General features: G+C 37.0%; 1 protein-coding gene across 1 annotated transcript in view; it reads right to left on the bottom strand.

Annotated features, from left to right (window-relative positions):
* Positions 1-18,874, bottom strand: part of LOC113120993 (disheveled-associated activator of morphogenesis 1-like) — a 78,625-nt gene extending 59,751 nt beyond the window's left edge. Inside the window, exon 1 of the mRNA XM_026291178.1 lies at positions 18,740-18,874. The gene's annotated coding sequence lies outside the window, so the exon portion shown is untranslated. The remainder of the gene's footprint in view (positions 1-18,739) is intronic.
* Positions 18,875-19,875: the final 1,001 nt, after the last annotated feature.

The raw sequence follows: 19,875 nt of genomic DNA, 5'->3' as shown, positions 1-19,875 counted from the left end.
AAGAAGCACATGATCGATCAATCAGTTTGTTGAGACCAAAGAGACCAACTTGTGGAGAAATGTTTGTCCAGCAAAAAGCTAGAATGACAATGTCCCCTCCCCCAAATACCACCTGCCACTGACTAGCATTAACAACTTGCATGTAAGTATCTTGGGCCCCCGGGCTGTGGTGTACTAGGTACGGGGGGAAAAATATATTGTTATGAATTTATTAGTTTAAAAAATATATATATTAAAATATTAATCAGCATATTAGTATGATTTCTGAAGGATCATGTAATTCTGAAGACTGGATTAATTACAGCTGAAAATTCAGCTTTGACACCACAGGAATAAATTACATCTAAAATATATTAAAATAGAAAAAAGACAGTTATTTAAAATTGTAATAATATTTCACAACATTACTGTTTTTACTTGATTTTATTAAATGCAGCCTTGGTGGACATAAGAGACTTACTACTTACTAAATTTTAATATATCAAATATGCATTGCAGAGACCTCCAGGAAATGTAAAGCTTATTGATACAATTCAGTGAAACAACTAAACAACTCAACTTCGCCCGTCTTTGAATGGACTAATGGTCTTAATGCTAGAAGCTTCAAGCAGCAGAAAATTGGATTTATGTCTGATGGTAAGGGTGTAATAACTATTGTTGGTTTTTTGGCACAGGAGACTATGTGACAGCTGCTGACATACTAACTGTGGAGAGCAGGGAACAAAACACTGAAGCTACCCTCCCGTGGAGTTTGTGGAAAGCTTGTCTGAACGTCCCAACAACCTCTGCCGACCCTCGGTAATCAAGCGATGACAGCCTGAACACAGTGGAACAAGTGTGGTAGTTGTCAATCAACTGATAATTAAGAGCGTTTGCTCTTCCTGCCTGTCCTGGTTCTGTGTTTATGGTAGTTAAGCTTGACAGTTGAAGTTCAGAACGACATGCAGTTGTAGCCTGGAAAGTATAAACACAAACAATATTCCTTACAGAGGTCCATGGCTTCGGAAGTGTAGACAGCCTACTGTAAATGATCATATCTGGTCCCTCCGGCAAAGCTTTTACTCTTGTGTTTATTTTTCACTTCATAGGGCTTGTTTAATAACTAACAATGTGTAAGGAATATGCTAACAGCTAAAAACAGTACACCTGTTTAATCAACCACACGGTAACATGACAGGCATCTGCTTCCTTCTCAAAAGCACTGCCAGCAGCTGCAAAAACAGACGAGCCCCATTCCCACTGGAATAGCCACGAGAGAAACTGGAAGAAAGCTTATGGCTATGAAGAGGAGAGGGTGGGCTATTAGGCTGGAAGTTAATAGGGTTGTGGAGCAGGGTGCAGATCTTTTATGAGGAAGCGCTATAGACATTATTATCCAGCTGATATTTTAAGATGAAATCATTACATTTGTAAACTAATAATGTTTTAGCCAACACAAATATCAACAGACTCATCAATTTCAAAAAGTTTGGTACAGAAAAACTCCTATTTTTATCTGGGTAAATAAATTACACTTGATTTGCATTTGAAATTAAGGGCCCTAATTTAACGATCTAAATGCAAATTGTAAAGCAGATGGCGCAGGTACACTCAGGACGTGTCCAAATCCACTTTTGCTATTTTAACGACGGAAAAACGGTTGGCGCGCCCCGGGCACATGGTCTAAATGGGTTTTCCCTATTCTCTTAATGAGTAATGGGTGTTTTTTGGGCGTAACATGCAATAAACCAGTCAGAGTCTCATCTTCCATTCCCTTTAAAGGCCAGTGGCACTCATGACGGATTTGCTATTTACACGGTGGAATTTGACAAGCGCCAAGACAAAACGCATCTCTGAGATGAAACTGATAAATATATAGCCTAATTCTGATACATGCGATGACTATCCATTATGACATGTAGGCATTTATATATATATATATATATATATATATATATATATATATATATATATATATATATATATATATATTGCATTGCAATCCTTACATTTTTCATATTTGGCATGTTTGTGTGCTGCTGTGCATCCCTGTGTTTAATAAGCACCGTGTACGCTCTTTCAATAACAAAGAAAAAACAAAACCAGAGCTGGTCTATGGCGCAGTCTATTTTCTTTTTTTTTTTACTAAATTACTAATTAACATAAAATAAAGAAATGCAATAAAAACTATTTGAAATATTTTTTTTAAACAAAATAAATAAAAAAGACAAAACCACATACTACATTACTAAAAAGAACTAAAATGAAAATACAACCTGAAAATCTAAAAATAAAAGAGAATTCAAAACATGAATTACAATTTTTTTATATTTAGATTATATTAAAATAACACTGAGAAATTGGATTTCATTTTCATTTTAAGATTTTTACAGATTAATTTTATAAAAAATTTAAATTAAATGTAACATTTTATGTTATTAAAATGTATTGTAAAATTTCTAATAAATATGAAAGATTTAAGATATATATATAATTATAATAACCAATACAGCTCCATTATATTGTGCATCCTAACCATAGATGACTATAACGTCTAAATAAACAATCATCAAACAATAAATCAAGGTCACTGAAATAAGTAGGAAGCTGCCCCTTTTAAGATACTTTAGATTATGATTATCTCTTATTGTGGCTATAAAATGGATTTGTTTGCAAATCTGCTTAAATCAGCCAACCAAAAGAAGGGCAACTTGTACTAGATGTATTGGCAGGTCTGTTCATGCCTCTGAGCTCCATCGCTGTGTGATGCTGAGGGTGAGGTCTCTGTCCCGGGGTGGCTCTGGTTGCAAAACCACATCACAATACATTTTATGTGACCGACATGGTCGACTACACTGTTTTCAATGACCACACAACACATCATCATGATTACCTCAAACAACAGCTGGATTGCTGTCTCAGACAAGTGATGATGACGTCATTGTACCTTGTAAAAAAGAACATGTGATTTAGTATAATCGCAGCCCTGTAATTGAAAATTTCTACCAGACACAGCCAAGTTTCTATTGCAAGTTAGGTTTAAAGAGCTGTGGCCTACTGAATTGACGTACACGGAACACCTAATTTTCAATAGACACTTTTGACAGACACTAAAAATAGTAACATGCACCACAGACTGCTTAGTGTAACAAAATGGACCATTTAGCTCAGTTCCTACAATGCACAATTCGCTGCCAAAATCTGTGGCATGTCCTGCCAAATCTGCTGCCGAACAAGCTCGGAGACATGCCGTCAAAGCCAGAACGAGATCTCCATCTCCTCTCTAGATAGACATCTCCTGAACACCCCGCACGCCTGCAGCACAATGCCACGTCTGGGCCGCAGCTGTGCAGACACAGAGGACTTGTTCTGTTTCTCTGTTATGGAGTAGTTTCCGCATGTAAGTAAGCTGAATCAGAGTTATCTGATGGTGCTGTGCACAAACCCTTTTCTGCCCTGTCTGATATTCCCTTGTGACCTCCGGGAGTAATATAATTCATATTAAGGTGGTAAAACCATTTAAATGTGTGTCCAGAAGGGCTATTCACACCAAATGTGAAATGAAAATGTGAAAAGGATGGCTAATCAAGTGCTATTCACACCAAGCAAATATTCATCAGAGTTATTTTAGTATAATTGAAATACTATTATATTTTTATTAAAGTTTTGGATTAGTTTTTATTATAATATTTTCCATTGTATAGTTTTTTTATTAATTTTTATTTAAGTTTTATTGTGTAAGTTAAACTAAAAGAAAGTTAAAAAATGTTTCTTTGGCAACTACTTAGTGTGGTAACACTTTAGTATAGGGAGCAATTCTCACAATAGCTAGTTGCTTATTTGCATGCCTATTGTTAACATATTGGCTGTTTATATAAAGCACATATTCTACATGACCATATTCTATAGCCCTTATCCTTCCAATACCTAAATTCAACAACTATCTTACTAAGTACCTAACTAACTACATTAATAAGCAGAAAATTAGGTGTTTATTGAGGCACAAGCAAGAAGCAGACTTCCAGTCTCTTTCGTGAAACCAACATGGAAGTGACTAAAACTGCAATTCATCGACTGGCCGCTAGAGGCTGGCTCCAAAAGGGAGTCAGTGTCTTGAGCCCCTTTCACACTGCCATTCCGGCAAATACAGGGGTAAAGTGTTCCTGTAATTGTTCCCTGGTCGCTAGATTCGGCACTTTCACACTGCCAGTGATGACCCGGTATATGTGGGTGCTTTCACACACAACCCTTGAAGATCCCGTAACGACACGTGACATCAGCGCGTGACGTGTAATGTACGAGTCGACAACGCTTGGCACGTTATACTTTCACTGAAGCAAGCAAACGATCTCGGCGTCAGCGCGGAAAGTGAGGAACTAACTGATCTCTGCTTCATTACAGTTTGCACATATGTTTTCGTCGCGAATGTTGATCTTCCTTCAAAACAGCCGTTAAAAGAGTCACGCGATAACGCGCGTCATCACTTCGATACGGAATTAGATCTGGCTTTTGTTCACACAGCGCTAGTTCCGGATCGATTACCGCAATGTTACTAGGTCCCCGACCCGGGTTCAATTCGGTAATCAATTCCGGGACGTGGTTGCTTTCACACAGAAGGCGACCAGGCAATGTTACGGGAGTATTGCGGGTCCGACGTGCAGTGTGAAAGGGGCTATAGACTCCCCATGTTAAATTGCCCAACTTTACGGCTGAAAAAAAAAATGTTTACAGCCTGGTACAAAACGTGGTTTTGGTCTATATAGCTAATTTTGCCCTTCATGACAACTGTGAGGAGGTGAATTTTCTTTATAACTCATCCGTTTAAATTATATTAAGTCATAAAGTTCTGTTTAATTAAGGCCGTGGTCACTTGAGTGACAGGTGGATTGCCGGTGGTGTCACCACCGTCGAGCTCGGTAGGCGTGGTTTCTCTTTGCCCATTTTTGATTATCCAGGAGTGACACGCAGTGATGCGCTGTCAAGATGGCGATGGCTGGCTCCGCTAACTTTGAGCTTCAAAAAACGCTTTTCAGAAACCTATGGGTAACGTCAGGGAAACAAAGTCGCTGTGTATAAAAAGTCGTGTTTTTATACAGTCTATGGGCAAAAGTAATAACTAATGGGAGAATTGGACCTTAAAATAAAGTGACCCCTTAAGTTTAATTTAAAATTAAGTTGTGCCATCATTGTGAACGTGTCATTAAATAAATATCTATTTAATGGTTTCATAATCAGATATCATTATAAAAAACATTGTTATATCTGACATATCAAACTCTAAGAAAAACTTTGCATGCATTTTGCTGTCTCAGCCCACCAATTACACTCACACATGGCAAATATCAAATGTGCTATTTCCACAGAAACCACAGATCCAGTTCTCCCAGCTTTGAGACCCCGTCATATCTCAAATTAAATGCTTGGAGAAGGGCTCTACTCACCCTTACCAAGCTTCTAATTACCTGTGGTATCATCAGATCAGCCGCTCATGGACCGTTCTTGATCACTCACAGTCCTGTAATCTTCTACTACTAGACCTCAGAAAAAAGCATCACTCTCACTCATAAGAACAAGGGAATAGTTTTAAAATTGAGCTACCATAGAGAGTTTAGTCAAAGTAGGCTACACACCATTTCTAATCTGAGAGGAATTACAAGCACCAACAGAAGTACAATCTGTTCAATTTGTGGTTGTATGCGTCCATCTTTCTGTGGTTGTATTGTTGTATGCATCCATCTTTCATCTTCTCAATAGTGTCACCGGAAGGAGTCATTAAACCAAGAAACAAGTTGGCATTTTTACATTTTGAGTTCTGTCATCCTGACCTGAAGACAATTGTTTTTTGGTTAAATGCCTGAATGGTTAAAAGTATTTTACAACATTAAAGTGTCAGTTCACCCAAAAATTAAAATTATGTCATTAATAACTCACCCTCATGTCGTTCCAAACCCGTAAGACCTCCGTTCATCCTCGTAACACAGTTTAAGATATTTTAGATCTAGTCCGAGAGCTCTTAGTCCCTCCATTGAATCTGTGTGTACGGTCTACTGTCCATGTCCAGAAAGGTAAGAAAAACATCATCAAAGTAGTCCATGTGACATCAGAGGGTCAGTTAGAATTTGTTGAAGCTTCAAAAATACATTTTTGTCCAAAAATAACAGAAATTACAACTTTATTCAGCATTGTCTTCTCTTCCGGATCTGTTGTGAGCGCATTCACAACAATGCAGTGACGCTGCTGACGTGTTATCTTTGTTATAGGGCGCACCAGGAAACACATCAGCAGTGTCGAACATCAGCAGTGGCGTGAACGCATACACAACAGCTCTCGGACTAAATCTAAAATAACTTAAACTGTGTTCCAAAGATGAATGGAAGGTTTTTATGGGTTTGGAACAACATGAGGGTGTCAATTACATAATTTTAATTTTTGGGTGAACTAACCCTTTAATACTCATAAAATCTAATAATACAAGTGGCTAAATGGGTCTACAGTGTTTGCCGGGATGTAATTTGTGAAGATTATTTAATCATCAAAATGTGTAAGAATTAAAAACTTTTGCTGGTAACAGAGCACATTCTGTGATAATCCAAAAGCATTTCCCATGATGCCACAGGAGAGGAGTTGTGAATGGCAGTGAAGAGACACAACTGCCACTGATAGGTCACATGACAAAGTCAACATGATGGATGTAGCACAAATGGATTCTATTCATACTGTAAACATAGCCTAGCATACACACACAAAAAACTAAGTATTGTTGGCCTCTAGAATTGCCTATTTAGACAGTAAGCAATTCACTCTGTTCTGGTCTCATAGGTTTACAAGCCTTTTTCCAAAGTGCATTCCAAGGCCATGATGTTGACCCAAGCTTGTTCCTGCTATCTGGAGAGCAGTTGGCATTATCATCATTACACTAAATTGCCCATTGGTACTGTTAAAAAAAAACACACCAGAATCAGTTGAAGTCTAAGTTAAGGACCGTGCTTTAAAAGTTTATGATGAACTTTCAAAAGACCTCAAATGGCGCCAAATGATGGATCTTTGAACTCTCTGCTGTACTGCAGCTGTCGTGAAAGCTGGAATCATGCTTACGCCAGATTACTGGAATCTGAAGGTTAACAACTCTGGTTTAACTTGTTGATCCCAGATGTGTGCTGTTCTTTTTGACGGTGAAACCTTACCGCAGTAATCTCATGCGCCCTGGTGTTCTCGTGCTGGGAAAGGCCTGCTAAAGTCTCAGTCATGCTGTGTTATCCTGATCGCTAAGAGCCAATAAAAGGCTGCGCAGATGAGGGGATCAGAGGTTTCTCGTTCAGTTATGTGGCATGGCATGATCACATTACAAAAGCCATCCATGTGAAACACCAGCACCAGTATTCCCCATACTTCCCTGCATTTTTTATAAAGCCTGAAACATCCCATGATTGTGGTAAGCTTGAATGTATAAAGAGAAACTGTGGCGGGAAGTCCATTAGCACTTGCATTTCCTGTGTCAAACCAGGCCGCATGTTTCTGATTGAGCAATGAGAGAAACACTGAGATGAAGAAATAACCATGTGACTGTTGAGGGAAAGAGAACTGAACCAGACATACCCTGCTTACTATCAAAATGTGTTGCTCAATCCAGTTATCCTCTTACATGTTTAAAGCCTGCATATGGGCAACTCAAAACACATCATGTTCACACCTCTATACACCCAAATTATTAGATGAATGCAATACAATATCAATTAGCAAATGATATATTAACAGGTGTGGTGATAAACAGAGGTGAGGCAAGTATGCCACCCCCATCTGCTGAGTAAGACAATCAGCCTTCAGCTAGTCATGTTTACGGTCAAGAAATGTCATGTGATGTTGGTGAGACTGCCTCACAATGTAGCATAAAAAAACAAACAAACAAAAAAAAACAGGTTTGGCAATGATGGTTTTAAGGAACAGTTAAAACCAAAAATGAAAATTCTGTCATTGTTTGTTTACCCTCATGTTGTTCCAAATCTGTATGAGTTTCTTTATTCTGTTGAAAACACAAGAAGATATTTTGAAGAATGTGGGTAACCAAACAGACGGTAGCCACTGACTTTCATTGTATGAATAAAAATGCTATGGAAGTCAATGGCTACTTTAAATAGTTTGGTTGACTAAGATGAACTTTGTATAACACTGCAATAGTGCTCCTTTAAACATTTTCAAAAATGCGTTTTATTTAGGAAAAAACGTGTATGTCTTAAAATACCTTTTAAGATGCAAAATTTTAACACATACTTGATTATTTTTAGAAATATTTATTTTAAGAAATATAATAAAAAATAAATACTGTTTTAATTAATAAATAATGCTAAGTTAAATAAAATATTCAATATAAATAAATAAAGTAAAACAAAAAATATATATTTAACAAAATAAAACAAATTATACAATATAATTATATAAAAAAGTGCTTACTTTTAAGGTTTGAAAGATTTCAGGTTGAACATTACCTGAATCCTTTTTGTATTCATGTAAAAGCATACAGCTCTACTGAACAGGACCTGTGGACTTAACTTGGCTGAAGAGCAAAGAACAGCAGCAGGGAATCTTCCTCTACCATTTAAACATGCCTGAACAAGATGACCTGTTGTCTGTTTGTGAGAAACATGACATTTTGTTGTCTTTTAGGTATGTGCCTTTAAACATGAAGCAAAGCAGGTCATGCTGTAACACACATAATCCCTGCCTGCTCACCCTGAACCAGACCAGGCCTGTCACACAAAGCCAGGTTCTTCACAAGAGTCTTAGTCAAACCAACATGGTGGGGCCAGTAAAAGAAGAGTACTGGAAACTTATTTTAACTTATAATAACTGCAGCATCGCCCATTCTGAATATTTTTTCACTTAATTAGAGGCAGTACTGTTTGTACAAGTTTCAACCATCTCCACCCTGTTCAATAAGCACACTGTATTACCAGAACAACTAGACACAAAACCAAGTGCTACGTTGGCCTCTAGAGAACCTGGTCAAGAAGAGTTGGCCCAATTTTTTTTTTTTTCAACCCTATGTCATTTTCTTTACCCCACAAAACATAAATAAGATGTTAGGCAGAATGTCCAAGCTGCTCTTTTTAACACAATAAAAGTGGGTGGTGATTTACACAAGTCAACTTCCATAAAGATCTAAAAGCAAAAAGAAAAACTATTTATCATGTTATATTCATGTTTATATTTATTTATTATTATTATTTATATTTATTTATTTTTATTTTGTATTTTTTTGCTTATTGCATTGCATTTGCACATCATTGATGGAAAACCGATGCTTGGACATTCTGTCTATAATATCCCATTGTGATCTGAAGAAGAGATGCATTATATACAAAATGGGACTGAGTAAATGATGGCCATTTATATATAATTTCATCACAACCTCATTTGTTTTGATGTCAATTTATTCAATACAACATAAGTTTGTACAACACCATGTCTTTAACAGGCACAGTCTTCCACAATGAAACTGAAATCACAGTCACTCAGGACATATTTAATATTTGATGTACAGTTCTGCAGAGCAGGAGTTGGCCAATAAGATTCCACCATGGGCGGGGCTTCCCAGTGTGATGCTACAGAAATACAGTATAAGCCTAGTTATAAACAAAATGTCCTACAGCTCATCATGGCTGGTTAAAACAAACAGAATTCATGAGTTATCAGTGTAGTCCATCGCATCTGGACACAGTGTTAGCAATGCCTTTCCTCTTAATTTCGGCAGAGAGCTCGGCCTGTCACGATAACACATTTTGCTGGACGATAAATTGTCCAAGAAATTATCGCGATAAACGATAATATTGTCTTTCTAAGACCAGTTTCAACTAATATAATGATAATGGTATAATGAGGTTTGGAGACTGAGGAAAATAGGTCATCACTTGTCACTGGGCAGAAGGCAAGATGTTGCTCCCCAAAGTCCTAAACAAACAAGGGGATCACAAGATTTCACTTATGTTCATTAAATTAGAAAAGAACTAAACCACATTGTGGAAGGAAGTGAATTAAACGAGAGCTGGATTTCACAAAAAACATTAAACAGACCTTTGGAAAACACGCAAACACATTGGAGACTTTTTAATGAGCAAGCATGCCAACGATCTTATCCTTCAAAGTCCTAATTCTCAACAACTTGCATTGCAGATGCTTGGAGTGAAACCGAAGAAAATGGCCTTATTTTGAAGAACTAGAGCAGCCGGTGCTGACACTCCTGGGGACATCAGCAATGAGTTCCACCAGCACAGATTCTGGGTCAGAAGCAACCCAGTTCTGCATGTGTATCAGAGGTTAGGAGAAAGACACACAACTTTAGAGTACACCTGAACCTGAAGACACTCAGCGAAGGTGAGCTACACCATAACTGCAATTACCACAACACATTTGGTAAAACACAAGCATATTCGTACACGTCAAACCTGGGATGGCTATATAACAAACATGTAATCATGACATTTATTGCTCCTGGTAGTCCTGGTGTTTTCAGTAAAAAGTGAATCCATTAAAATGCCTTTTATTATCATTAATTCTTAACTTTCACTTGAATACTGTATAACTTGTGACACACAAAAGAAGAGAATGATTTAAGAAATACATTTAAGTTTAAATTGAAATACTTTGAAGTACTAAAATTACTGAAATGAAAACAAATTAAAAGCTCAATAAACTATTAAAAATAACAATAATAATGATTACAGAACTGCAACAAATTACTAAAACTAAAATCTAAATGAAAAAATAAAACATAAAAGCTAATTCAAAATGTTCATAAATCTGACAATAGTATATAGACAATACGAAAATCACAGTGTTTCTGTTTTTGACGATTTTTTATGAATACTTTCAATTAAAAAAAGCTACCATATGACTTCGGAACACTTGGAAAATAGTGCATGAATCAAATGGACCACTTTTATGCTACTTTCAGGGTGATTTTTGTCCTTTTTATTGCTTCAAAGCTCCAGGTCACTATTCGCTTGAATCCCATGGAATGACATTAGGGTGAGTAAATGATAACAGACATTATTTTGGGCGAGGATATCCCTTTAAGATTGGAAACACTTTTCCACTTCACCATAAAACATTCTTTGAGTTAAGGAGACGTAATGACAATTTACGAGCCCTCTATTGACCTTGTAAGCCTAAACCTTTAAAACGTCCCTTTTATCATCCTTAAAGAGCTCTAAATATTTTGAGTTCACCTAGCACTGCAGCTTCTCAGGAAAAGACTCCCGGTGACACAAACATCTTGATATGGATAGAATTTGTAATACTTATTTCTCCACATCTTCTGAAAGCTTCACTGACACACTGGTCTCTGCTTCTACTCCCCACAATTTAGCACTAGATATTTTTATGGTTTTTATTTACTACCCACATTAGTAATTTAAGACAATGCTCCTGATGTCCTTTTTTTCTGCAGTGATACTATTGTTTTATGATCACACCTGGAACATCAGCTGTTGTTTGGCTCCAAATCAAGCCACATCATGGAAACGGAGATGACAGTGTAGGTAACCGAAGAACGTGTATGAACAGCATCGAGTTAAAAACCGATATGTGGCCTCTGTGATGAAGGAGAAAGATGGGTTTCTCAGCAGGATGATGATGGAATCTAACAAGTACTCAGTTACCAGAGAACAAAAGACTTAATTGAAGCCCTTCCAGTGGTTCTGACACAGGGAATGGATTGAAAGTGTCTGGCAAACATGGTCTTTGAAGAAGTCTTGCTGGTTTCCCTTCAATGATTCAGTCATCAGAGAATGAACAAAACAACAACAATTCACAAACACAACTGTTAAAGGGATAGTTCATCCGAAAAATGGAAATTCTGTTAGTATTTACTTACCCTCATGTCATTTCAAACCTGACTTTCATTCAAAACAAAAGTGAATTTTCATGATGAAAATGATTGAGGACTGAGGCTGTCATACTCCTAAATGGCAAAAAAAAAAAAAAAACACACACACACAAAGACCCATATACAACTTGTGTGCTACACATCTTCTAAAAAACAAGTGTTGTCTGTAACAGAATGGTTTTTTTTGTTTTACTTCTGCGAACATGATCATTCAAAAAGAACCGTCACAAATAATTTATTCATGAAGCCCCATGGTAAAAGTTGCCATCTCAATTGAAAGTAAAGAGCATGCTATGTAATAAATAAAATAATGGCAAGAAACGTTATGTTATTGATGTTTCCCCTTGAGCCTAACGCAAAACACTGCACAACCAGTGTAGTCCGATTTATGGACTAAAAACTCTTTTAAGAAGCCACTTTGAGTGAATTATTCTAAATGATTCACAAACTAATCTGTTAAATGAATGGCAATTGAACTGTATAGTTTTGGCCTTGTTATTTTTTAATTAATATTTTCATAAAGTTAGATGGCTCTTCATTTTGGGAATTGAAAACTGATTCCAATTCCAGAATCGAATACTTAAGTCAGATACAGATACTTATCCGATACAGTTGGATACTTGTTGTAAAATTTTACATTTAGATTCCACTTATCGATTCCTGTGTGTGCTTCTTTTTCTTTTTCATCTGTGAGGACCTTGCTCACTAATCTAAGTGCCAAGTGCTCCGATGTTTGGCTACACTTGCGATCAGAGGCCGAAAAAACTAAGTATAATATCGGTGATAGCTAAACATGTTGCAAGAGAGGTGTCACCACCAACATGACAAAAAAGCACTTTATTTTAACAGATTGTTAAAGATTGTGAACACTACTGTATAAACCTTTGATGTGTGCGATCATGTCCGTACAGCGAATGATCACAATTGTGATTTTAACATTTAAAAACAGAATAAAGAAAGTTTTGATACAACACGAGGGTGTGTAAATGACAAAATCGTATTTTTTAAGCTTGCTAAAGGAGCTCATTGTGGAAGGAATGCTGACCGAGTTACTTTATGACTCGGGTGTCGCCAGCAGGCTATCTGTATTAATCATACCTGTGCAATAAACACGTTCCTGTCCCCTGCCCCCATTCTCAGCCTCTTCACATCTCAGACTTTTAGAAGGGTGGGCAGAGCACCCTCAGCCACACTTCACCTTTTTAAAGAGTTGTTAGGGAGGATGACGCTACAGTTTGTTTTGGCCGTTAGCCTTGTTTTATCTGTCCAGCCCCTGCAGTGTGGGGGCAGAGGAAGAACTCTCAGATTACAGCGCACTGAAGACGGCAACATCAACGCTGTAGAGAGAGCGCACACCACCACTAAAACCACAGGCCCAAACATAGACACTGCTGGACATCCCTGCAACAAATCAAACCTTTAGGGAGGTCAAACAGCGGGAAACTATCAAACAAAGAAATCTGGTTGTCATATTAAAACTGTATTTATAAACAATGAACAAACACAAAATAACAAAAAACACACTTCCTTACACAAAATCTTGACCTGACATTTATGATTTTCCATACAAGGAAAAACATTTATAGCAGCAATTTAAAAAGTGCACATTTCACCTCAAGGGTGTGAGGCACTTGGTTTAATGTTACTGAAATGTTTACTTTACCAGGAAGCCACAAAATTCTGAGAATTGCTGAGTTATTGAAAGGATATGAAAAAAGCATTTTAGTGTTGACCACCTGGCTACACCCATGTACGCACACCATAGAACGCAATGATAAGTCCCGTGAGCCACCTCTCCAGTCCAAACCACTCAATGTTATACGATAACATCGATTATAAATCCAAAAGGATATCCGAACTTGTATTGAACAGCAATATTTCTTTAACTTAAAGAGAGCTCTTTTTGAGAACATCCTTGTACTTAGTAGGAAGCATTTCCTTTTATGTCTCAATAAGTGTTTATAAAACACCAACCAACCATCCAGATTCTCAATATCTGGGGAGCAGATGCACTAACAACCCTCAATGAATTAAGAAAACTACAACTATTCAAAGGCATCCTGAGGATGACCTGCTCCTTGACCCTGGAGGAATAAAGAAGGTCATGTGGCCTCCAAGAGTAGAAAGACCTCAGATTGTACCTCAGCAACACCTCTTAGCTAAAAGCGTCAAGTAAGTCAAACTCTTAAAGGAAGAGTGCACCAAAAATGACAATTCTGTCATCAATTACTCCTGATGTTCCAAACCTGACTTCATTTGGAACACAAAATAAGAATTTGTCTATATAAAGAAGGTCAATGGGGTTGAACAACAAACCGCCAAAAAACAGAAACATTCTTCAAAATATCTTCTTTTAGTTCTGTGGAAGAAAGAAAGTGATACAAGTTTAGAAAGACATACAAGTTTGGTGAACTATCCCTTTAGCTCACCAAGCCTGAATACAGAAAGTGATTATGCATATGATTTTAGTGGAATTCTGCGACAATAGTTTGGTTGCCTTAAAAACGGCTTTGCTTAGACCATAGAGAAGAGTAAGAGATCAGGCAGGTTTATCGGGGAGGTTTAATCCTACACTAACCAACCATGAAGAGCATGTAAAATCCTTATGTATATGGCAAAAGCATTGACAAACATAAAAGAAAAACAAGGAGAATGAAAGTGAAGCACAGAATAGTTCAGAAGTAATTACAGTCACCCTACTATTCAAACAATCTTCCTTGAGCCAAGATGAAGGACAGCTTGACAATACAAACTGAAACAGGATTATACCTGACTGAGTGGCGAAAAGACAATAAGATCTCGTATTACAAGAAAACGCAAGTCATTTCCATTTTACCGTAGCTGACAACAGAACAAACAAATCTCTGATTCAAAACTGCTGAAGGTGTGTAGATGCAGCACAACTGGTCCAGAACGCAGTAAAAAGGAGTGGCCTAGTGACATACAGGGCCTCTGGAAATAAATGATGCAAAGTGAAGCCATTGTCTGATCCAAGTGAACCACACCACACAGAGAATAGGGCATTCAAACGGTCACATAGGCCTATTGTTACAACCAAGTTGAGCTGGGTATGGTCTTACATGGCCGGAGCCGAAAGGCTCTTAGAGCATTGCCATGCTGCGATCTCTCTCAAGTCCCAGTAAAGAAGTCCTCATCCAATTCTGTAAAAGACAACAGAGACTCAAGTTGTGTGCAATACATTTCCACTGAACACTGAGGTTGAGCTCTAATGATTGAGGATGTGCACCTCAGCTCAGAGACAAATTTCAAAGTTTATTTGTCCCACAAGTAACTGGTGCAGTGGCAGCAATATATATATATTATAATGACCAAACACTAAGGCAGAAACACTGGACTACAGTGATCTAGAACAACAGTAAAATCATTTATAATGCTACAAAAGGTTTCTATTTAATATAAATCCTTTTCGTTTTCATTTTATATTTATAATTAAACTATCCTAAAAAAAAGTATCATTGTTTCCACAAAAATATAAAACATTTTCAACGCTGATAACACAACAAGAAACGTTTCTTGAGCAGCAAAGCAGCATATTAAGATTATATCTGAAGGATCATGTGACAATGTAGACTGAATAAATGGCTGCAGCAGCAGAACAATTAACATTAAATTATAATAATATTTCACTGCTTCTACTGTAGTTTTAATCAAACAAATGCAGACTTGGTGAGAAAAAGGGTCTTCTACCAAACACATTAAAAATCTTACTAACCAAAAGCTTAATATATGTGTACCTTGACCACAAAACCAGTCATAAGGGTCAATTCTTCAAAATATTTTTTTTTAGGATAGGATATCATAAATTTGGAGAAAAAAAAATGTAATACTGAGAAAATCACCTTTAAAGTTGTCCAAATGAAGTCCTTAGCCATGAAAATAACTAATCAAAAATTAAGTATTGATATATCTCTGGTAAGAAATGTACAAAATATCTTCAAGGAACATGATTTTTTACTTAATAAAAGAATAATTTTTATTTTGACCCATTCAATGTGTTTTTGGCTATTGCTACAAATATACCCATGCTACTTATGACTGGTTTTGTGGTCCTGGGTCACAAATGGCTCAGTACTGCATTGTTTGTCAGAGCAGTATAGTGGTGTGGGGTAACCCCAGCTGTCCCGGGACAACCCTTTCACCAGCGGAAACAATTACGACTCCCAGCGGCATCTCAACTTTCTCCTCATTAACAAACATGAGCTGTGGAGGCAGCCGCAGTGATCTGATTGGCCAGTTGGTGTAATCCTACGCCTAATTAATTACCCAAACACCCCACCACACACACACACACACACACACCCTTCACCTGCACCCGGGCATGTGGCTCTGCAAAAAAGGCGGTTTGTTGATGGCACAGTCAGACAAAAGACAACACATGCCAAATGCCACACACACCCACCCATGAATACCTCCACAAACATCAGGACAGAACATGGCTTAAACATGATCACTCAATGCCCGTTTCTCAGCCCACTCTCTCGCCAACACTCAATACAGCACAAAAAGAAAGTCAAACCTTTCACTCATGTGGTTAATACAAGAGTGACAGTCCTGTAAACCTGTCTGGACTCATGGGCCATACAGCAAGAATAAATGTTCTCTGTCAGTGACAAAACACTAAAGAGGCGAAGCAATGGCAGGCCTTTGAGCAAAAACTGAATAACTACTGAATGCACACTGAGAGCTCAATAGATTTAATAGTGGGAGCTTTATCGCTAGCCTCTATTTAACTAGAAATGTATTCCTCTTAAGATTTCTCAGTAGAGTATTGAACAACCTCAATACTGCAAATAAAAACAAACGCAGGACCAAGGACAAAATCTAAAGAAATGGAATCATGTTGATATTAGTATCTGTTCATACCAGCTGGTAAAATCTTTTTCTACAATCTGAGTTAAGACTTGTTTAATAGTTCATTCACAAACTAAACTTCATTTATTCACCCTCATGCCATTCTAAAACAGTACGCCTTTCTTTCTTCTGTGAAACATATAAAAATACTTTTTGAATTATGTTTGCAACCAAACAGTTTTGGTAACCATTGACTTCCACTGTGTGGAGAAACAAACACTGCAGCATTTCTCAAAATATCTTTTTTTATGTTGTTTCACAGAAGCAATAAACTCATGAGGGTGACATGAGGATGAGTAAATAACAGAAATTTAATTTTTAGGTGAACTGTCCCTTCAAGTGGAATTTTTTTTTTTTTTTTTTTTTTTGTGAGAATATGCAGTTACTATAAGAGCCCAAAAACTTGAATACAGAGTCAAGAGATCATGAGATCATTCTCGTGAGGGTGAATTTATTGTCATGGTTATGATCAGTGATAAATATTGATAACAAAAGTGCAGCTTCACCTACATTCTGTCTTAAAAGAATACTTTACAATAATAATATGCCAAATAATACAACTATTTCAGTCAAAATATCATAAAAAGCAAACAAATCATGTGAAATGGTCATTGAAGTTGTTCGCCATGCCTTTTTTCAAGAGTCATGGCAGAAGCCCATATGAGGGTGCATATGCTCAGTCTGAGGGGAATAACAGTCAAGCCAAGAGCAGAAATCCATCACTCATGATGCCCCACGGTGCCCACAGGGTACACTGCCCTAGCAATGGGGAACGATCCGAGTCTGATGAAAATGTGGGGTGACAAGGGCTTTCTAACTCAACAGAATTGAGTATACCAGTAAGTGGCTATCTGCTGAGAAAGGCTTTTAAGTCTAATCAGCACTTGAACACTTGAATTAGTGAAAAAGGGAACCAAACAATAGATAGCAGCCTCATTTCCACATTTCAGCATTATCAATTGGTACAATCTTATACAAATCTCATAATTTACTTACCTTCATGCAATCCCAGATGTACTAAACTGTATTTTATTTTTTTTCTTAAGATGAACACAAAGATTTAGAAAATGTATCTCTATGAGCCCATATAATGTAAGGGAATAGTAAAACCAGCCGTTGATGCTTTAATACTGCACATAGCGATCATGACAATAACCAGTATGACCCTAGAAGGTAATCATCATCTTCTGAAGTGAAACAAAAAGGTGTGTGCAAGGAAATTACTCAAATTTATATAAGCACATTTATATAAGAGTGCTGAAGTGCTATATCAGCATGTGGTAAAACTAAAGAAAGAAAGTCATTTACATCTAGAACAGGAACATGAATTATGACAGAATTCCATAGAAGAAGAAAAAACAGACTGACTGACAAAAATTACCAACATTAATCCAACTAAAAATATCCCAAGACAGCCAAACACAAATATAAACTCAGAGCAGAATACACTTCCAGTTCATAAACATAATTCAGTGGCTCTCAAGGTCAAAGACCAAGGGCCATCAACAAGTTACACTAATAACCTTTTTCCTCAAACCCTGAAGAACAGCAGAAGTTGCATATCAAAAGAAATATCTTAAACTAATACTGTGTTGGACAATTTAAGGTCCTTGGAGTTGAAGAGGTTAAAAGAAGCACTGCAATAACTGATGGTGAAACTGTTGTGGAGCCGGTTACATGCTCGCGCACAGGCTGAGCGCGAGTGACAGGACACAATACTGAACCGGCTTCACAATTCAAGAGGAAAGGATATATATAAAAAGCAAATAAGATCGTTCATTTTAAACCGCGAACTCTAAGAACTGAAAAAACTAAATAATAAAATAAAGCAATGACAGTGAGCGAAGCTTTGTTTCCCATTAGTTTTGCCGGTCTCCTCGATCAACCATTGATTCTTCTAACAGCTCCATCCGTGTCCGATAATACACTCTCAGGTCACGACAACACAATCCATAAGCACGCAATACACACGTTCATCCAGAAAGTCCGCTGAAATTCTGTTCTTACCTCGCACGTCTTCTCATCACTCATTCAGACTCTGTTTCCTTTGTAAGTGGACATATGAATGTGCTTGATCGCAGCATTGCACAGACCCTATAGAGAGTTGACGTCACCATTTTTTTCCACTCGACCAGCGAGCGAGTGCGCATGATCACACAAGGTAGATGTCTAACGGGAGATGTAGTAGTATAGGTTACCGTCAGGTTCAACGATAAGGTTGTTTTAAGTGTCAGCTTTATATATCCATAAGAAAAAAATGAACATCTAAAAGCATGTAACGAATTATACCTTAACTGCCTTCATAAGAACAGAGATGAAAAATTCTAAATATTTATTTTAAAAAAGTTGCTGGTATACTTTTGTGTTTTCAGTTTTTATTATATATTTATAGTGTCTGGATAAATAAAGCAGTAATTGATGTCACATAGCCTGCAAGACCTAAATGAAAATCAGAATCATGATACTTGTAAATCACATAATTTTATATGTAGGCCTACAGTTGTATTCGTTAACATGTAATAAATTGAAAGTAACTTGTATACAAGGAGCTCTAAAAGATTTTTAGAATTTGTATCTACGGTTAAAAGGGCACCAGCTTTACGTGTGTTGATAGCTCCGTTGCTGTAAATGTTAAATTCACAAATGCAATGTTTAATAATTGACTTTAGTATTGTTCATATCAAAGACAAATGCAAATAAAATTGAAACAGTAATATAAATAATTGAGTGTGTCTCTATGTGTTAAAATAGTTTGAAATAATACAATTTACCAGAAAATCAATGGCATATTCCCTAATCTTGACCTGAACTCACTGGCCTTGAGTAATCATCTTGACTCACTCCTTTGGCAAATAACAGTTTAGTTATAAATAAACATTCCTTGATACTTAAACAACGACGCAGCATTTTGTTAATAGGCTCCAGTCGTTGTTTATATCACTTTGTGCTTAATCATTTTAAGACGGAACATACAGGGCTATAGCCAATGAGCATGATATGCTCCCCTTCCCATATTAAATATCTCAGATTAGCAGTCAATCAACATGGGTTTTTCAATTAGCAATTTGTATGCATTTATATTCTCGTGAGCGTATACTATGACCAAAGCTCTTTAAAGCTGAAGAGCTAACAAAAGCCTTTTT

The sequence above is a fragment of the Carassius auratus genome, chromosome 20 (assembly GCF_003368295.1).
Source record: "Carassius auratus strain Wakin chromosome 20, ASM336829v1, whole genome shotgun sequence".
In the NCBI taxonomy this organism is placed as follows: Eukaryota; Metazoa; Chordata; class Actinopteri; order Cypriniformes; family Cyprinidae; genus Carassius; species Carassius auratus.
This window is presented reverse-complemented; position numbering and strand designations above follow the sequence as displayed.